The sequence below is a fragment of the Phyllobates terribilis genome, unplaced genomic scaffold, assembly GCF_046119375.1.
Source record: "Phyllobates terribilis strain yellow unplaced genomic scaffold, ASM4611937v1 Scaffold_414__1_contigs__length_1644244, whole genome shotgun sequence".
Lineage (NCBI taxonomy): Eukaryota > Metazoa > Chordata > Amphibia > Anura > Dendrobatidae > Phyllobates > Phyllobates terribilis.
The window spans coordinates 1-17,501 of record NW_027363174.1 but is presented as its reverse complement, the minus strand read 5'-3'; the positions used below and the strand labels follow the sequence as shown (position 1 = coordinate 17,501).

General features: G+C 45.4%; 13 non-coding genes across 13 annotated transcripts; all 13 read left to right on the top strand.

Moving 5' to 3' along the window:
- The first annotated feature begins 531 nt into the window (after window positions 1-531).
- On the top strand, window positions 532-722 carry LOC141226797 (U2 spliceosomal RNA). The gene has a single exon (XR_012293920.1). It is a non-coding gene; the product is annotated as a U2 spliceosomal RNA (small nuclear RNA).
- A 1,124-nt stretch (window positions 723-1,846) lies between these two features.
- On the top strand, window positions 1,847-2,037 carry LOC141226784 (U2 spliceosomal RNA). Its single transcript, XR_012293908.1, has one exon. It is a non-coding gene; the product is annotated as a U2 spliceosomal RNA (small nuclear RNA).
- Window positions 2,038-3,158: 1,121 nt separating this feature from the next.
- On the top strand, window positions 3,159-3,349 carry LOC141226772 (U2 spliceosomal RNA). Its single transcript, XR_012293897.1, has one exon. It is a non-coding gene; the product is annotated as a U2 spliceosomal RNA (small nuclear RNA).
- A 1,121-nt stretch (window positions 3,350-4,470) lies between these two features.
- On the top strand, window positions 4,471-4,661 carry LOC141226761 (U2 spliceosomal RNA). The gene has a single exon (XR_012293883.1). It is a non-coding gene; the product is annotated as a U2 spliceosomal RNA (small nuclear RNA).
- A 1,121-nt stretch (window positions 4,662-5,782) lies between these two features.
- Window positions 5,783-5,973, top strand: LOC141226749 (U2 spliceosomal RNA). The gene has a single exon (XR_012293872.1). It is a non-coding gene; the product is annotated as a U2 spliceosomal RNA (small nuclear RNA).
- A 1,123-nt stretch (window positions 5,974-7,096) lies between these two features.
- Window positions 7,097-7,287, top strand: LOC141226644 (U2 spliceosomal RNA). The gene has a single exon (XR_012293770.1). It is a non-coding gene; the product is annotated as a U2 spliceosomal RNA (small nuclear RNA).
- Window positions 7,288-8,407: 1,120 nt separating this feature from the next.
- LOC141226737 (U2 spliceosomal RNA) lies at window positions 8,408-8,598 on the top strand. The gene has a single exon (XR_012293861.1). It is a non-coding gene; the product is annotated as a U2 spliceosomal RNA (small nuclear RNA).
- Window positions 8,599-9,719: 1,121 nt separating this feature from the next.
- LOC141226726 (U2 spliceosomal RNA) lies at window positions 9,720-9,910 on the top strand. Its single transcript, XR_012293850.1, has one exon. It is a non-coding gene; the product is annotated as a U2 spliceosomal RNA (small nuclear RNA).
- Window positions 9,911-11,030: 1,120 nt separating this feature from the next.
- LOC141226715 (U2 spliceosomal RNA) lies at window positions 11,031-11,221 on the top strand. Its single transcript, XR_012293839.1, has one exon. It is a non-coding gene; the product is annotated as a U2 spliceosomal RNA (small nuclear RNA).
- A 1,123-nt stretch (window positions 11,222-12,344) lies between these two features.
- Window positions 12,345-12,535, top strand: LOC141226703 (U2 spliceosomal RNA). The gene has a single exon (XR_012293828.1). It is a non-coding gene; the product is annotated as a U2 spliceosomal RNA (small nuclear RNA).
- Window positions 12,536-13,656: 1,121 nt separating this feature from the next.
- On the top strand, window positions 13,657-13,847 carry LOC141226692 (U2 spliceosomal RNA). Its single transcript, XR_012293817.1, has one exon. It is a non-coding gene; the product is annotated as a U2 spliceosomal RNA (small nuclear RNA).
- A 1,120-nt stretch (window positions 13,848-14,967) lies between these two features.
- Window positions 14,968-15,159, top strand: LOC141226128 (U2 spliceosomal RNA). Its single transcript, XR_012293355.1, has one exon. It is a non-coding gene; the product is annotated as a U2 spliceosomal RNA (small nuclear RNA).
- A 1,120-nt stretch (window positions 15,160-16,279) lies between these two features.
- On the top strand, window positions 16,280-16,471 carry LOC141225689 (U2 spliceosomal RNA). Its single transcript, XR_012292931.1, has one exon. It is a non-coding gene; the product is annotated as a U2 spliceosomal RNA (small nuclear RNA).
- Window positions 16,472-17,501: the final 1,030 nt, after the last annotated feature.

Here is a 17,501-nt window from a genome sequence, read left to right as displayed (position 1 = left end):
GGCATTCTTTTAAACTGTTGCTTATGGCGGTCTCTGTGAGCTTCTCAGTGACATTCAGCCATCCAGGTATCCCGCCTGCAGTAGACGGAATGTGGCAATGGAACGCTGGCTGCGCGTGTCATAATAGGCTCTGAGCCTTTATATACCTGCGCACAGCAGCAGCCACCTTCAGTCTGCTGCTGGACAGCCAGCAGCAGCAGCAGCAGGAGAGGTAATTAATCAGCAACCCTCCTGCTAAGGGTAGACAGCTGCTCGTTCCACCCCCCCCCCCGCCTTAATTGGTTCTCCTCCCTTCCAACGGTGTTGAGGCGGGTGGGAACAGCCGGGGGTTGAGGGTACTGTGCTAAAAGAGGTGGAGTTATGCAGATCTAAAACACGTGGATTGCAGCAGCAGCAAGCCGAAAAGTGCAGGTATGTGAGGGATCTAGAGGTTGACAGCATGTCTTCTTAACGGGAGTCCAGGTGGCCATCTCCACAAATGGACTTTTCAGAATCCTTGGGTGGCACCGTAGTCGGAAACCAATTCTGGTTATCGCTTCTCGGCCTTTTGGCTAAGATCAAGTGTAGTATCTGTTCTTATCAGTTTAATATCTGATACGTCCCCTATCTGGGGACCATATATTAAATGGATTTTTAGAACAGGGAGATGGAAAAAGAGCTTGCTCTGTCCACTCCACGCATTGACCTGGTATTGCAGTATCTCCAGGACCGGTGCACCCCTTCTTTAATGCAGTTTCTAAAATCAGAAAGAATTGAATTCAATGCTTTTTGTTCATTTTGCTTGTTTGTCGGATTTTGGGATGGACTCTTTGGCTTTGCTTTTCTTCTCCTCATTGGATTTTTCATGTTAAAAGTTGCAGAAGCCAGATGACAAGCTCATTTTGGTTCAACTTCAGCAACTGTGCATTGCATTGCCATGTAATGTAATGTAATGCAATGCTATCTATCTAGCTCTCCCTCTATACTTCCTTTTGGATAAACAGACATATTAGGCAAGCATTTTGGAGCTTTCACCTAAATAACTACAGGTGGTGAGATAAGCTGCACAATATAATTGACCTTTCAGTATATTGTTGCACACACACCATCTATTTAGCAAATGCCCTTGTTATCAACAGCAGCCTTTTAAACTCACCTGAGCTAACAGGTATGTGAGCTGGTTACTCTGCTGCGCTTAAAATTTCTTTTTTGGTTTGCTACAATGCCTTTTCTGAAACGTTGTCTCCCTCTGCTGGAACACTGACTTCTTTCATTTAATGCCTGCAGACTATAAAAGAGAAACCAACCCAAAAAGTTTGGTTGATTAGTCTGTGGCATTCTTTTAAACTGTTGCTTATGGCGGTCTCTGTGAGCTTCTCAGTGACATTCAGCCATCCAGGTATCCCGCCTGCAGTAGACGGAATGTGGCAATGGAACGCTGGCTGCGCGTGTCATAATAGGCTCTGAGCCTTTATATACCTGCGCACAGCAGCAGCCACCTTCAGTCTGCTGCTGGACAGCCAGCAGCAGCAGCAGCAGGAGAGGTAATTAATCAGCAACCCTCCTGCTAAGGGTAGACAGCTGCTCGTTCCACCCCCCCCCCCCCCGCCTTAATTGGTTCTCCTCCCTTCCAACGGTGTTGAGGCGGGTGGGAACAGCCGGGGGTTGAGGGTACTGTGCTAAAAGAGGTGGAGTTATGCAGATCTAAAACGCGTGGATTGCAGCAGCAGCAAGCCGAAAAGTGCAGGCATGTGAGGGATCTAGAGGTTGACAGCATGTCTTCTTAACGGGAGTCCAGGTGGCCATCTCCACAAATGGACTTTTCAGAATCCTTGGGTGGCACCGTAGTCGGAAACCAATTCTGGTTATCGCTTCTCGGCCTTTTGGCTAAGATCAAGTGTAGTATCTGTTCTTATCAGTTTAATATCTGATACGTCCCCTATCTGGGGACCATATATTAAATGGATTTTTAGAACAGGGAGATGGAAAAAGAGCTTGCTCTGTCCACTCCACGCATTGACCTGGTATTGCAGTATCTCCAGGACCGGTGCACCCCTTCTTTAATGCAGTTTCTAAAATCAGAAAGAATTGAATTCAATGCTTTTTGTTCATTTTGCTTGTTTGTCGGATTTTGGGATGGACTCTTTGGCTTTGCTTTTCTTCTCCTCATTGGATTTTTCATGTTAAAAGTTGCAGAAGCCAGATGACAAGCTCATTTTGGTTCAACTTCAGCAACTGTGCATTGCATTGCCATGTAATGTAATGTAATGCAATGCTATCTATCTAGCTCTCCCTCTATACTTCCTTTTGGATAAACAGACATATTAGGCAAGCATTTTGGAGCTTTCACCTAAATAACTACAGGTGGTGAGATAAGCTGCACAATATAATTGACCTTTCAGTATATTGTTGCACACACACCATCTATTTAGCAAATGCCCTTGTTATCAACAGCAGCCTTTTAAACTCACCTGAGCTAACAGGTATGTGAGCTGGTTACTCTGCTGCGCTTAAAATTTCTTTTTTGGTTTGCTACAATGCCTTTTCTGAAACGTTGTCTCCCTCTGCTGGAACACTGACTTCTTTCATTTAATGCCTGCAGACTATAAAAGAGAAACCAACCCAAAAAGTTTGGTTGATTAGTCTGTGGCATTCTTTTAAACTGTTGCTTATGGCGGTCTCTGTGAGCTTCTCAGTGACATTCAGCCATCCAGGTATCCCGCCTGCAGTAGACGGAATGTGGCAATGGAACGCTGGCTGCGCGTGTCATAATAGGCTCTGAGCCTTTATATACCTGCGCACAGCAGCAGCCACCTTCAGTCTGCTGCTGGACAGCCAGCAGCAGCAGCAGCAGGAGAGGTAATTAATCAGCAACCCTCCTGCTAAGGGTAGACAGCTGCTCGTTCCACCCCCCCCCCCGCCTTAATTGGTTCTCCTCCCTTCCAACGGTGTTGAGGCGGGTGGGAACAGCCGGGGGTTGAGGGTACTGTGCTAAAAGAGGTGGAGTTATGCAGATCTAAAACGCGTGGATTGCAGCAGCAGCAAGCCGAAAAGTGCAGGCATGTGAGGGATCTAGAGGTTGACAGCATGTCTTCTTAACGGGAGTCCAGGTGGCCATCTCCACAAATGGACTTTTCAGAATCCTTGGGTGGCACCGTAGTCGGAAACCAATTCTGGTTATCGCTTCTCGGCCTTTTGGCTAAGATCAAGTGTAGTATCTGTTCTTATCAGTTTAATATCTGATACGTCCCCTATCTGGGGACCATATATTAAATGGATTTTTAGAACAGGGAGATGGAAAAAGAGCTTGCTCTGTCCACTCCACGCATTGACCTGGTATTGCAGTATCTCCAGGACCGGTGCACCCCTTCTTTAATGCAGTTTCTAAAATCAGAAAGAATTGAATTCAATGCTTTTTGTTCATTTTGCTTGTTTGTCGGATTTTGGGATGGACTCTTTGGCTTTGCTTTTCTTCTCCTCATTGGATTTTTCATGTTAAAAGTTGCAGAAGCCAGATGACAAGCTCATTTTGGTTCAACTTCAGCAACTGTGCATTGCATTGCCATGTAATGTAATGTAATGCAATGCTATCTATCTAGCTCTCCCTCTATACTTCCTTTTGGATAAACAGACATATTAGGCAAGCATTTTGGAGCTTTCACCTAAATAACTACAGGTGGTGAGATAAGCTGCACAATATAATTGACCTTTCAGTATATTGTTGCACACACACCATCTATTTAGCAAATGCCCTTGTTATCAACAGCAGCCTTTTAAACTCACCTGAGCTAACAGGTATGTGAGCTGGTTACTCTGCTGCGCTTAAAATTTCTTTTTTGGTTTGCTACAATGCCTTTTCTGAAACGTTGTCTCCCTCTGCTGGAACACTGACTTCTTTCATTTAATGCCTGCAGACTATAAAAGAGAAACCAACCCAAAAAGTTTGGTTGATTAGTCTGTGGCATTCTTTTAAACTGTTGCTTATGGCGGTCTCTGTGAGCTTCTCAGTGACATTCAGCCATCCAGGTATCCCGCCTGCAGTAGACGGAATGTGGCAATGGAACGCTGGCTGCGCGTGTCATAATAGGCTCTGAGCCTTTATATACCTGCGCACAGCAGCAGCCACCTTCAGTCTGCTGCTGGACAGCCAGCAGCAGCAGCAGCAGGAGAGGTAATTAATCAGCAACCCTCCTGCTAAGGGTAGACAGCTGCTCGTTCCACCCCCCCCCCCGCCTTAATTGGTTCTCCTCCCTTCCAACGGTGTTGAGGCGGGTGGGAACAGCCGGGGGTTGAGGGTACTGTGCTAAAAGAGGTGGAGTTATGCAGATCTAAAACGCGTGGATTGCAGCAGCAGCAAGCCGAAAAGTGCAGGCATGTGAGGGATCTAGAGGTTGACAGCATGTCTTCTTAACGGGAGTCCAGGTGGCCATCTCCACAAATGGACTTTTCAGAATCCTTGGGTGGCACCGTAGTCGGAAACCAATTCTGGTTATCGCTTCTCGGCCTTTTGGCTAAGATCAAGTGTAGTATCTGTTCTTATCAGTTTAATATCTGATACGTCCCCTATCTGGGGACCATATATTAAATGGATTTTTAGAACAGGGAGATGGAAAAAGAGCTTGCTCTGTCCACTCCACGCATTGACCTGGTATTGCAGTATCTCCAGGACCGGTGCACCCCTTCTTTAATGCAGTTTCTAAAATCAGAAAGAATTGAATTCAATGCTTTTTGTTCATTTTGCTTGTTTGTCGGATTTTGGGATGGACTCTTTGGCTTTGCTTTTCTTCTCCTCATTGGATTTTTCATGTTAAAAGTTGCAGAAGCCAGATGACAAGCTCATTTTGGTTCAACTTCAGCAACTGTGCATTGCATTGCCATGTAATGTAATGTAATGCAATGCTATCTATCTAGCTCTCCCTCTATACTTCCTTTTGGATAAACAGACATATTAGGCAAGCATTTTGGAGCTTTCACCTAAATAACTACAGGTGGTGAGATAAGCTGCACAATATAATTGACCTTTCAGTATATTGTTGCACACACACCATCTATTTAGCAAATGCCCTTGTTATCAACAGCAGCCTTTTAAACTCACCTGAGCTAACAGGTATGTGAGCTGGTTACTCTGCTGCGCTTAAAATTTCTTTTTTGGTTTGCTACAATGCCTTTTCTGAAACGTTGTCTCCCTCTGCTGGAACACTGACTTCTTTCATTTAATGCCTGCAGACTATAAAAGAGAAACCAACCCAAAAAGTTTGGTTGATTAGTCTGTGGCATTCTTTTAAACTGTTGCTTATGGCGGTCTCTGTGAGCTTCTCAGTGACATTCAGCCATCCAGGTATCCCGCCTGCAGTAGACGGAATGTGGCAATGGAACGCTGGCTGCGAGTGTCATAATAGGCTCTGAGCCTTTACATACCTGCGCACAGCAGCAGCCACCTTCAGTCTGCTGCTGGACAGCCAGCAGCAGCAGCAGCAGGAGAGGTAATTAATCAGCAACCCTCCTGCTAAGGGTAGACAGCTGCTCGTTCCACCCCCCCCCCCGCCTTAATTGGTTCTCCTCCCTTCCAACGGTGTTGAGGCGGGTGGGAACAGCCGGGGGTTGAGGGTACTGTGCTAAAAGAGGTGGAGTTATGCAGATCTAAAACGCGTGGATTGCAGCAGCAGCAAGCCGAAAAGTGCAGGCATGTGAGGGATCTAGAGGTTGACAGCATGTCTTCTTAACGGGAGTCCAGGTGGCCATCTCCACAAATGGACTTTTCAGAATCCTTGGGTGGCACCGTAGTCGGAAACCAATTCTGGTTATCGCTTCTCGGCCTTTTGGCTAAGATCAAGTGTAGTATCTGTTCTTATCAGTTTAATATCTGATACGTCCCCTATCTGGGGACCATATATTAAATGGATTTTTAGAACAGGGAGATGGAAAAAGAGCTTGCTCTGTCCACTCCACGCATTGACCTGGTATTGCAGTATCTCCAGGACCGGTGCACCCCTTCTTTAATGCAGTTTCTAAAATCAGAAAGAATTGAATTCAATGCTTTTTGTTCATTTTGCTTGTTTGTCGGATTTTGGGATGGACTCTTTGGCTTTGCTTTTCTTCTCCTCATTGGATTTTTCATGTTAAAAGTTGCAGAAGCCAGATGACAAGCTCATTTTGGTTCAACTTCAGCAACTGTGCATTGCATTGCCATGTAATGTAATGTAATGCAATGCTATCTATCTAGCTCTCCCTCTATACTTCCTTTTGGATAAACAGACATATTAGGCAAGCATTTTGGAGCTTTCACCTAAATAACTACAGGTGGTGAGATAAGCTGCACAATATAATTGACCTTTCAGTATATTGTTGCACACACACCATCTATTTAGCAAATGCCCTTGTTATCAACAGCAGCCTTTTAAACTCACCTGAGCTAACAGGTATGTGAGCTGGTTACTCTGCTGCGCTTAAAATTTCTTTTTTGGTTTGCTACAATGCCTTTTCTGAAACGTTGTCTCCCTCTGCTGGAACACTGACTTCTTTCATTTAATGCCTGCAGACTATAAAAGAGAAACCAACCCAAAAAGTTTGGTTGATTAGTCTGTGGCATTCTTTTAAACTGTTGCTTATGGCGGTCTCTGTGAGCTTCTCAGTGACATTCAGCCATCCAGGTATCCCGCCTGCAGTAGACGGAATGTGGCAATGGAACGCTGGCTGCGCGTGTCATAATAGGCTCTGAGCCTTTACATACCTGCGCACAGCAGCAGCCACCTTCAGTCTGCTGCTGGACAGCCAGCAGCAGCAGCAGCAGCAGGAGAGGTAATTAATCAGCAACCCTCCTGCTAAGGGTAGACAGCTGCTCGTTCCACCCCCCCCCCGCCTTAATTGGTTCTCCTCCCTTCCAACGGTGTTGAGGCGGGTGGGAACAGCCGGGGGTTGAGGGTACTGTGCTAAAAGAGGTGGAGTTATGCAGATCTAAAACGCGTGGATTGCAGCAGCAGCAAGCCGAAAAGTGCAGGCATGTGAGGGATCTAGAGGTTGACAGCATGTCTTCTTAACGGGAGTCCAGGTGGCCATCTCCACAAATGGACTTTTCAGAATCCTTGGGTGGCACCGTAGTCGGAAACCAATTCTGGTTATCGCTTCTCGGCCTTTTGGCTAAGATCAAGTGTAGTATCTGTTCTTATCAGTTTAATATCTGATACGTCCCCTATCTGGGGACCATATATTAAATAGATTTTTAGAACAGGGAGATGGAAAAAGAGCTTGCTCTGTCCACTCCACGCATTGACCTGGTATTGCAGTATCTCCAGGACCGGTGCACCCCTTCTTTAATGCAGTTTCTAAAATCAGAAAGAATTGAATTCAATGCTTTTTGTTCATTTTGCTTGTTTGTCGGATTTTGGGATGAACTCTTTGGCTTTGCTTTTCTTCTCCTCATTGGATTTTTCATGTTAAAAGTTGCAGAAGCCAGATGACAAGCTCATTTTGGTTCAACTTCAGCAACTGTGCATTGCATTGCCATGTAATGTAATGTAATGCAATGCTATCTATCTAGCTCTCCCTCTATACTTCCTTTTGGATAAACAGACATATTAGGCAAGCATTTTGGAGCTTTCACCTAAATAACTACAGGTGGTGAGATAAGCTGCACAATATAATTGACCTTTCAGTATATTGTTGCACACACACCATCTATTTAGCAAATGCCCTTGTTATCAACAGCAGCCTTTTAAACTCACCTGAGCTAACAGGTATGTGAGCTGGTTACTCTGCTGCGCTTAAAATTTCTTTTTTGGTTTGCTACAATGCCTTTTCTGAAACGTTGTCTCCCTCTGCTGGAACACTGACTTCTTTCATTTAATGCCTGCAGACTATAAAAGAGAAACCAACCCAAAAAGTTTGGTTGATTAGTCTGTGGCATTCTTTTAAACTGTTGCTTATGGCGGTCTCTGTGAGCTTCTCAGTGACATTCAGCCATCCAGGTATCCCGCCTGCAGTAGACGGAATGTGGCAATGGAACGCTGGCTGCGCGTGTCATAATAGGCTCTGAACCTTTACATACCTGCGCACAGCAGCAGCCACCTTCAGTCTGCTGCTGGACAGCCAGCAGCAGCAGCAGCAGGAGAGGTAATTAATCAGCAACCCTCCTGCTAAGGGTAGACAGCTGCTCGTTCCACCCCCCCCCCGCCTTAATTGGTTCTCCTCCCTTCCAACGGTGTTGAGGCGGGTGGGAACAGCCGGGGGTTGAGGGTACTGTGCTAAAAGAGGTGGAGTTATGCAGATCTAAAACGCGTGGATTGCAGCAGCAGCAAGCCGAAAAGTGCAGGCATGTGAGGGATCTAGAGGTTGACAGCATGTCTTCTTAACGGGAGTCCAGGTGGCCATCTCCACAAATGGACTTTTCAGAATCCTTGGGTGGCACCGTAGTCGGAAACCAATTCTGGTTATCGCTTCTCGGCCTTTTGGCTAAGATCAAGTGTAGTATCTGTTCTTATCAGTTTAATATCTGATACGTCCCCTATCTGGGGACCATATATTAAATGGATTTTTAGAACAGGGAGATGGAAAAAGAGCTTGCTCTGTCCACTCCACGCATTGACCTGGTATTGCAGTATCTCCAGGACCGGTGCACCCCTTCTTTAATGCAGTTTCTAAAATCAGAAAGAATTGAATTCAATGCTTTTTGTTCATTTTGCTTGTTTGTCGGATTTTGGGATGGACTCTTTGGCTTTGCTTTTCTTCTCCTCATTGGATTTTTCATGTTAAAAGTTGCAGAAGCCAGATGACAAGCTCATTTTGGTTCAACTTCAGCAACTGTGCATTGCATTGCCATGTAATGTAATGTAATGCAATGCTATCTATCTAGCTCTCCCTCTATACTTCCTTTTGGATAAACAGACATATTAGGCAAGCATTTTGGAGCTTTCACCTAAATAACTACAGGTGGTGAGATAAGCTGCACAATATAATTGACCTTTCAGTATATTGTTGCACACACACCATCTATTTAGCAAATGCCCTTGTTATCAACAGCAGCCTTTTAAACTCACCTGAGCTAACAGGTATGTGAGCTGGTGACTCTGCTGTGCTTAAAATTTCTTTTTTGGTTTGCTACAATGCCTTTTCTGAAACGTTGTCTCCCTCTGCTGGAACACTGACTTCTTTCATTTAATGCCTGCAGACTATAAAAGAGACACCAGCCCAAAAAGTTTGGTTGATTAGTCTGTGGCATTCTTTTAAACTGTTGCTTATGGCGGTCTCTGTGAGCTTCTCAGTGACATTCAGCCATCCAGGTATCCCGCCTGCAGTAGACGGAATGTGGCAATGGAACGCTGGCTGCGCGTGTCATAATAGGCTCTGAGCCTTTATATACCTGCGCACAGCAGCAGCCACCTTCAGTCTGCTGCTGGACAGCCAGCAGCAGCAGCAGCAGGAGAGGTAATTAATCAGCAACCCTCCTGCTAAGGGTAGACAGCTGCTCGTTCCACCCCCCCCCCCGCCTTAATTGGTTCTCCTCCCTTCCAACGGTGTTGAGGCGGGTGGGAACAGCCGGGGGTTGAGGGTACTGTGCTAAAAGAGGTGGAGTTATGCAGATCTAAAACGCGTGGATTGCAGCAGCAGCAAGCCGAAAAGTGCAGGCATGTGAGGGATCTAGAGGTTGACAGCATGTCTTCTTAACGGGAGTCCAGGTGGCCATCTCCACAAATGGACTTTTCAGAATCCTTGGGTGGCACCGTAGTCGGAAACCAATTCTGGTTATCGCTTCTCGGCCTTTTGGCTAAGATCAAGTGTAGTATCTGTTCTTATCAGTTTAATATCTGATACGTCCCCTATCTGGGGACCATATATTAAATGGATTTTTAGAACAGGGAGATGGAAAAAGAGCTTGCTCTGTCCACTCCACGCATTGACCTGGTATTGCAGTATCTCCAGGACCGGTGCACCCCTTCTTTAATGCAGTTTCTAAAATCAGAAAGAATTGAATTCAATGCTTTTTGTTCATTTTGCTTGTTTGTCGGATTTTGGGATGGACTCTTTGGCTTTGCTTTTCTTCTCCTCATTGGATTTTTCATGTTAAAAGTTGCAGAAGCCAGATGACAAGCTCATTTTGGTTCAACTTCAGCAACTGTGCATTGCATTGCCATGTAATGTAATGTAATGCAATGCTATCTATCTAGCTCTCCCTCTATACTTCCTTTTGGATAAACAGACATATTAGGCAAGCATTTTGGAGCTTTCACCTAAATAACTACAGGTGGTGAGATAAGCTGCACAATATAATTGACCTTTCAGTATATTGTTGCACACACACCATCTATTTAGCAAATGCCCTTGTTATCAACAGCAGCCTTTTAAACTCACCTGAGCTAACAGGTATGTGAGCTGGTTACTCTGCTGCGCTTAAAATTTCTTTTTTGGTTTGCTACAATGCCTTTTCTGAAACGTTGTCTCCCTCTGCTGGAACACTGACTTCTTTCATTTAATGCCTGCAGACTATAAAAGAGAAACCAACCCAAAAAGTTTGGTTGATTAGTCTGTGGCATTCTTTTAAACTGTTGCTTATGGCGGTCTCTGTGAGCTTCTCAGTGACATTCAGCCATGCAGGTATCCCGCCTGCAGTAGACGGAATGTGGCAATGGAACGCTGGCTGCGCGTGTCATAATAGGCTCTGAGCCTTTACATACCTGCGCACAGTAGCAGCCACCTTCAGTCTGCTGCTGGACAGCCAGCAGCAGCAGCAGCAGGAGAGGTAATTAATCAGCAACCCTCCTGCTAAGGGTAGACAGCTGCTCGTTCCACCCCCCCCCCGCCTTAATTGGTTCTCCTCCCTTCCAACGGTGTTGAGGCGGGTGGGAACAGCCGGGGGTTGAGGGTACTGTGCTAAAAGAGGTGGAGTTATGCAGATCTAAAACGCGTGGATTGCAGCAGCAGCAAGCCAAAAAGTGCAGGCATGTGAGGGATCTAGAGGTTGACAGCATGTCTTCTTAACGGGAGTCCAGGTGGCCATCTCCACAAATGGACTTTTCAGAATCCTTGGGTGGCACCGTAGTCGGAAACCAATTCTGGTTATCGCTTCTCGGCCTTTTGGCTAAGATCAAGTGTAGTATCTGTTCTTATCAGTTTAATATCTGATACGTCCCCTATCTGGGGACCATATATTAAATGGATTTTTAGAACAGGGAGATGGAAAAAGAGCTTGCTCTGTCCACTCCACGCATTGACCTGGTATTGCAGTATCTCCAGGACCGGTGCACCCCTTCTTTAATGCAGTTTCTAAAATCAGAAAGAATTGAATTCAATGCTTTTTGTTCATTTTGCTTGTTTGTCGGATTTTGGGATGGACTCTTTGGCTTTGCTTTTCTTCTCCTCATTGGATTTTTCATGTTAAAAGTTGCAGAAGCCAGATGACAAGCTCATTTTGGTTCAACTTCAGCAACTGTGCATTGCATTGCCATGTAATGTAATGTAATGCAATGCTATCTATCTAGCTCTCCCTCTATACTTCCTTTTGGATAAACAGACATATTAGGCAAGCATTTTGGAGCTTTCACCTAAATAACTACAGGTGGTGAGATAAGCTGCACAATATAATTGACCTTTCAGTATATTGTTGCACACACACCATCTATTTAGCAAATGCCCTTGTTATCAACAGCAGCCTTTTAAACTCACCTGAGCTAACAGGTATGTGAGCTGGTTACTCTGCTGCGCTTAAAATTTCTTTTTTGGTTTGCTACAATGCCTTTTCTGAAACGTTGTCTCCCTCTGCTGGAACACTGACTTCTTTCATTTAATGCCTGCAGACTATAAAAGAGAAACCAACCCAAAAAGTTTGGTTGATTAGTCTGTGGCATTCTTTTAAACTGTTGCTTATGGCGGTCTCTGTGAGCTTCTCAGTGACATTCAGCCATCCAGGTATCCCGCCTGCAGTAGACGGAATGTGGCAATGGAACGCTGGCTGCGCGTGTCATAATAGGCTCTGAGCCTTTATATACCTGCGCACAGCAGCAGCCACCTTCAGTCTGCTGCTGGACAGCCAGCAGCAGCAGCAGCAGGAGAGGTAATTAATCAGCAACCCTCCTGCTAAGGGTAGACAGCTGCTCGTTCCACCCCCCCCCCCCCGCCTTAATTGGTTCTCCTCCCTTCCAACGGTGTTGAGGCGGGTGGGAACAGCCGGGGGTTGAGGGTACTGTGCTAAAAGAGGTGGAGTTATGCAGATCTAAAACGCGTGGATTGCAGCAGCAGCAAGCCGAAAAGTGCAGGCATGTGAGGGATCTAGAGGTTGACAGCATGTCTTCTTAACGGGAGTCCAGGTGGCCATCTCCACAAATTAACTTTTCAGAATCCTTGGGTGGCACCATAGTCGGAAACCAATTCTGGTTATCGCTTCTCGGCCTTTTGGCTAAGATCAAGTGTAGTATCTGTTCTTATCAGTTTAATATCTGATACGTCCCCTATCTGGGGACCATATATTAAATGGATTTTTAGAACAGGGAGATGGAAAAAGAGCTTGCTCTGTCCACTCCACGCATTGACCTGGTATTGCAGTATCTCCAGGACCGGTGCACCCCTTCTTTAATGCAGTTTCTAAAATCAGAAAGAATTGAATTCAATGCTTTTTGTTCATTTTGCTTGTTTGTCGGATTTTGGGATGGACTCTTTGGCTTTGCTTTTCTTCTCCTCATTGGATTTTTCATGTTAAAAGTTGCAGAAGCCAGATGACAAGCTCATTTTGGTTCAACTTCAGCAACTGTGCATTGCATTGCCATGTAATGTAATATAATGCAATGCTATCTATCTAGCTCTCCCTCTATACTTCCTTTTGGATAAACAGACATATTAGGCAAGCATTTTGGAGCTTTCACCTAAATAACTACAGGTGGTGAGATAAGCTGCACAATATAATTGACCTTTCAGTATATTGTTGCACACACACCATCTATTTAGCAAATGCCCTTGTTATCAACAGCAGCCTTTTAAACTCACCTGAGCTAACAGGTATGTGAGCTGGTTACTCTGCTGCGCTTAAAATTTCTTTTTTGGCTTGCTACAATGCCTTTTCTGAAACGTTGTCTCCCTCTGCTGGAACACTGACTTCTTTCATTTAATGCCTGCAGACTATAAAAGAGAAACCAACCCAAAAAGTTTGGTTGATTAGTCTGTGGCATTCTTTTAAACTGTTGCTTATGGCGGTCTCTGTGAGCTTCTCAGTGACATTCAGCCATGCAGGTATCCCGCCTGCAGTAGACGGAATGTGGCAATGGAACGCTGGCTGCGCGTGTCATAATAGGCTCTGAGCCTTTACATACCTGCGCACAGCAGCAGCCACCTTCAGTCTGCTGCTGGACAGCCAGCAGCAGCAGCAGCAGGAGAGGTAATTAATCAGCAACCCTCCTGCTAAGGGTAGACAGCTGCTCGTTCCACCCCCCCCCCCGCCTTAATTGGTTCTCCTCCCTTCCAACGGTGTTGAGGCGGGTGGGAACAGCCGGGGGTTGAGGGTACTGTGCTAAAAGAGGTGGAGTTATGCAGATCTAAAACGCGTGGATTGCAGCAGCAGCAAGCCGAAAAGTGCAGGCATGTGAGGGATCTAGAGGTTGACAGCATGTCTTCTTAACGGGAGTCCAGGTGGCCATCTCCACAAATGGACTTTTCAGAATCCTTGGGTGGCACCGTAGTCGGAAACCAATTCTGGTTATCGCTTCTCGGCCTTTTGGCTAAGATCAAGTGTAGTATCTGTTCTTATCAGTTTAATATCTGATACGTCCCCTATCTGGGGACCATATATTAAATGGATTTTTAGAACAGGGAGATGGAAAAAGAGCTTGCTCTGTCCACTCCACGCATTGACCTGGTATTGCAGTATCTCCAGGACCGGTGCACCCCTTCTTTAATGCAGTTTCTAAAATCAGAAAGAATTGAATTCAATGATTTTTGTTCATTTTGCTTGTTTGTCGGATTTTGGGATGGACTCTTTGGCTTTGCTTTTCTTCTCCTCATTGGATTTTTCATGTTAAAAGTTGCAGAAGCCAGATGACAAGCTCATTTTGGTTCAACTTCAGCAACTGTGCATTGCATTGCCATGTAATGTAATGTAATGCAATGCTATCTATCTAGCTCTCCCTCTATACTTCCTTTTGGATAAACAGACATATTAGGCAAGCATTTTGGAGCTTTCACCTAAATAACTACAGGTGGTGAGATAAGCTGCACAATATAATTGACCTTTCAGTATATTGTTGCACACACACCATCTATTTAGCAAATGCCCTTGTTATCAACAGCAGCCTTTTAAACTCACCTGAGCTAACAGGTATGTGAGCTGGTTACTCTGCTGCGCTTAAAATTTCTTTTTTGGTTTGCTACAATGCCTTTTCTGAAACGTTGTCTCCCTCTGCTGGAACACTGACTTCATTCATTTAATGCCTGCAGACTATAAAAGAGAAACCAACCCAAAAAGTTTGGTTGATTAGTCTGTGGCATTCTTTTAAACTGTTGCTTATGGCGGTCTCTGTGAGCTTCTCAGTGACATTCAGCCATCCAGGTATCCCGCCTGCAGTAGACGGAATGTGGCAATGGATCGCTGGCTGCGCGTGTCATAATAGGCTCTGAGCCTTTATATACCTGCGCACAGCAGCAGCCACCTTCAGTCTGCTGCTGGACAGCCAGCAGCAGCAGCAGCAGGAGAGGTAATTAATCAGCAACCCTCCTGCTAAGGGTAGACAGCTGCTCGTTCCACCCCCCCCCCCGCCTTAATTGGTTCTCCTCCCTTCCAAACGGTGTTGAGGCGGGTGGGAACAGCCGGGGGTTGAGGGTACTGTGCTAAAAGAGTGGAGTTATGCAGATCTAAAACGCGTGGATTGCAGCAGCAGCAAGCGAAAAGTGCAGGCATGTGAGGGATCTAGAGGTTGACAGCATGTCTTCTTAACGGGAGTCCAGGTGGCCATCTCCACAAATGGACTTTTCAGAATCCTTGGGTGGCACCGTAGTCGGAAACCAATTCTGGTTATCGCTTCTCGGCCTTTTGGCTAAGATCAAGTGTAGTATCTGTTCTTATCAGTTTAATATCTGATACGTCCCCATATCTGGGGACCATATATTAAATGGATTTTTAGAACAGGGAGATGGAAAAAGAGCTTGCTCTGTCCACTCCACGCATTGACCTGGTATTGCAGTATCTCCAGGACCGGTGCACCCCTTCTTTAATGCAGTTTCTAAAATCAGAAAGAATTGAATTCAATGCTTTTTGTTCATTTTGCTTGTTTGTCGGATTTTGGGATGGACTCTTTGCTTTGCTTTTCTTCTCCTCATTGGATTTTTCATGTTAAAAGTTGCAGAAGCCAGATGACAAGCTCATTTTGGTTCAACTTCAGCAACTGTGGCATTGCATTGCCATGTAATGTAATGTAATGCAATGCTATCTATCTAGCTCTCCCTCTATACTTCCTTTTGGATAAACAGACATATTAGGCAAGCATTTTGGAGCTTTCACCTAAATAACTACAGGTGGTGAGATAAGCTGCACAATATAATTGACCTTTCAGTATATTGTTGCACACACACCATCTAATTAGCAAATGCCCTTGTTATCAACAGCAGCCTTTTAAACTCACCTGAGCTAACAAGTATGTGAGCTGGTTACTCTGCTGCGCTTAAATTTCTTTTTTAGGTTTGCTACAATGCCTTTTCTGAAACGTTGTCTCCCTCTGCTGGAACACTGACTTCTTTCATTTAATGCCTGCAGACTATAAAAGAGAAACCAACCCAAAAAGTTTGGTTGATTAGTCTGTGGCATTCTTTTAAACTGTTGCTTATGGCGGTCTCTGTGAGCTTCTCAGTGACATTCAGCCATCCAGGTATCCCGCCTGCAGTAGACGGAATGTGGCAATGGAACGCTGGCTGCGCGTGTCATAATAGGCTCTGAGCCTTTATATACCTGCGCACAGCAGCAGCCACCTTCAGTCTGCTGCTGGACAGCCAGCAGCAGCAGCAGCAGGAGAGTTAATTAATCAGCAACCCTCCTGCTAAGGGTAGACAGCAGCTCGTTCCACCCCCCCCCGCCTTTAATTGGTTCTCCTCCCTTCCAACGGTGTTGAGGCGGGTGGGAACAGCCGGGGGTTGAGGGTACTGTGCTAAAAGAGGTGGAGTTATGCAGATCTAAAACGCGTGGATTGCAGCAGCAGCAAGCCGAAAAGTGCAGGCATGTGAGGGATCTAGAGGTTGACAGCATGTCTTCTTAACGGGAGTCCAGGTGGCCATCTCCACAAATGGACTTTTCAGAATCCTTGGGTGGCACCGTAGTCGGAAACCAATTCTGGTTATCGCTTCTCGGCCTTTTGGCTAAGATCAAGTGTAGTATCTGTTCTTATCAGTTTAATATCTGATACGTCCCCTATCTGGGGACCATATATTAAATGGATTTTTAGAACAGGGAGATGGAAAAAGAGCTTGCTCTGTCCCACTCCACGCATTGACCTGGTATTGCAGTATCTCCAGGACCGGTGCACCCCTTCTTTAATGCAGTTTCTAAAATCAGAAAGAATTGAATTCAATGCTTTTTGTTCATTTTGCTTGTTTGTCGGATTTTGGGATGGACTCTTTGGCTTTGCTTTTCTTCTCCTCATTGGATTTTTCATGTTAAAAGTTGCAGAAGCCAGATGACAAGCTCATTTTGGTTCAACTTCAGCAACTGTGCATTGCATTGCCATGTAATGTAATGTAATGCAATGCTATCTATCTAGCTCTCCCTCTATACTTCCTTTTGGATAAACAGACATATTAGGCAAGCATTTTGGAGCTTTCACCTAAATAACTACAGGTGGTGAGATAAGCTGCACAATATAATTGACCTTTCAGTATATTGTTGCACACACACCATCTATTTAGCAAATGCCCTTGTTATCAACAGCAGCCTTTTAAACTCACCTGAGCTAACAGGTATGTGAGCTGGTTACTCTGCTGCGCTTAAAATTTCTTTTTTGGTTTGCTACAATGCCTTTTCTGAAAACGTTGTCTCCTCTGCTGGAACACTGACTTCTTTCATTTAATGCCTGCAGACTATAAAAGAGAAACCAACCCAAAAAGTTTGGTTGATTAGTCTGTGGCATTCTTTTAAACTGTTGCTTATGGCGGTCTCTGTGAGCTTCTCAGTGACATTCAGCCATCCAGGTATCCCGCCTGCAGTAGACGGAATGTGGCAATGGAACGCTGGCTGCGCGTGTCATAATAGGCTCTGAGCCTTTATATACCTGCGCACAGCAGCAGCCACCTTCAGTCTGCTGCTGGACAGCCAGCAGCAGCAGCAGCAGGAGAGGTAATTAATCAGCAACCTCCTGCTAAGGGTAGACAGCTGCTCGTTCCACCCCCCCCCCGCCTTAATTGGTTCTCCTCCCTTCCAACGGTGTTGAGGCGGGTGGGAACAGCCGGGGGTTGAGGGTACTGTGCTAAAAGAGGTGGAGTTATGCAGATCTAAAACGCGTGGATTGCAGCAGCAGCAAGCCGAAAAGTGCAGGCATGTGAGGGATCTAGAGGTTGACAGCATG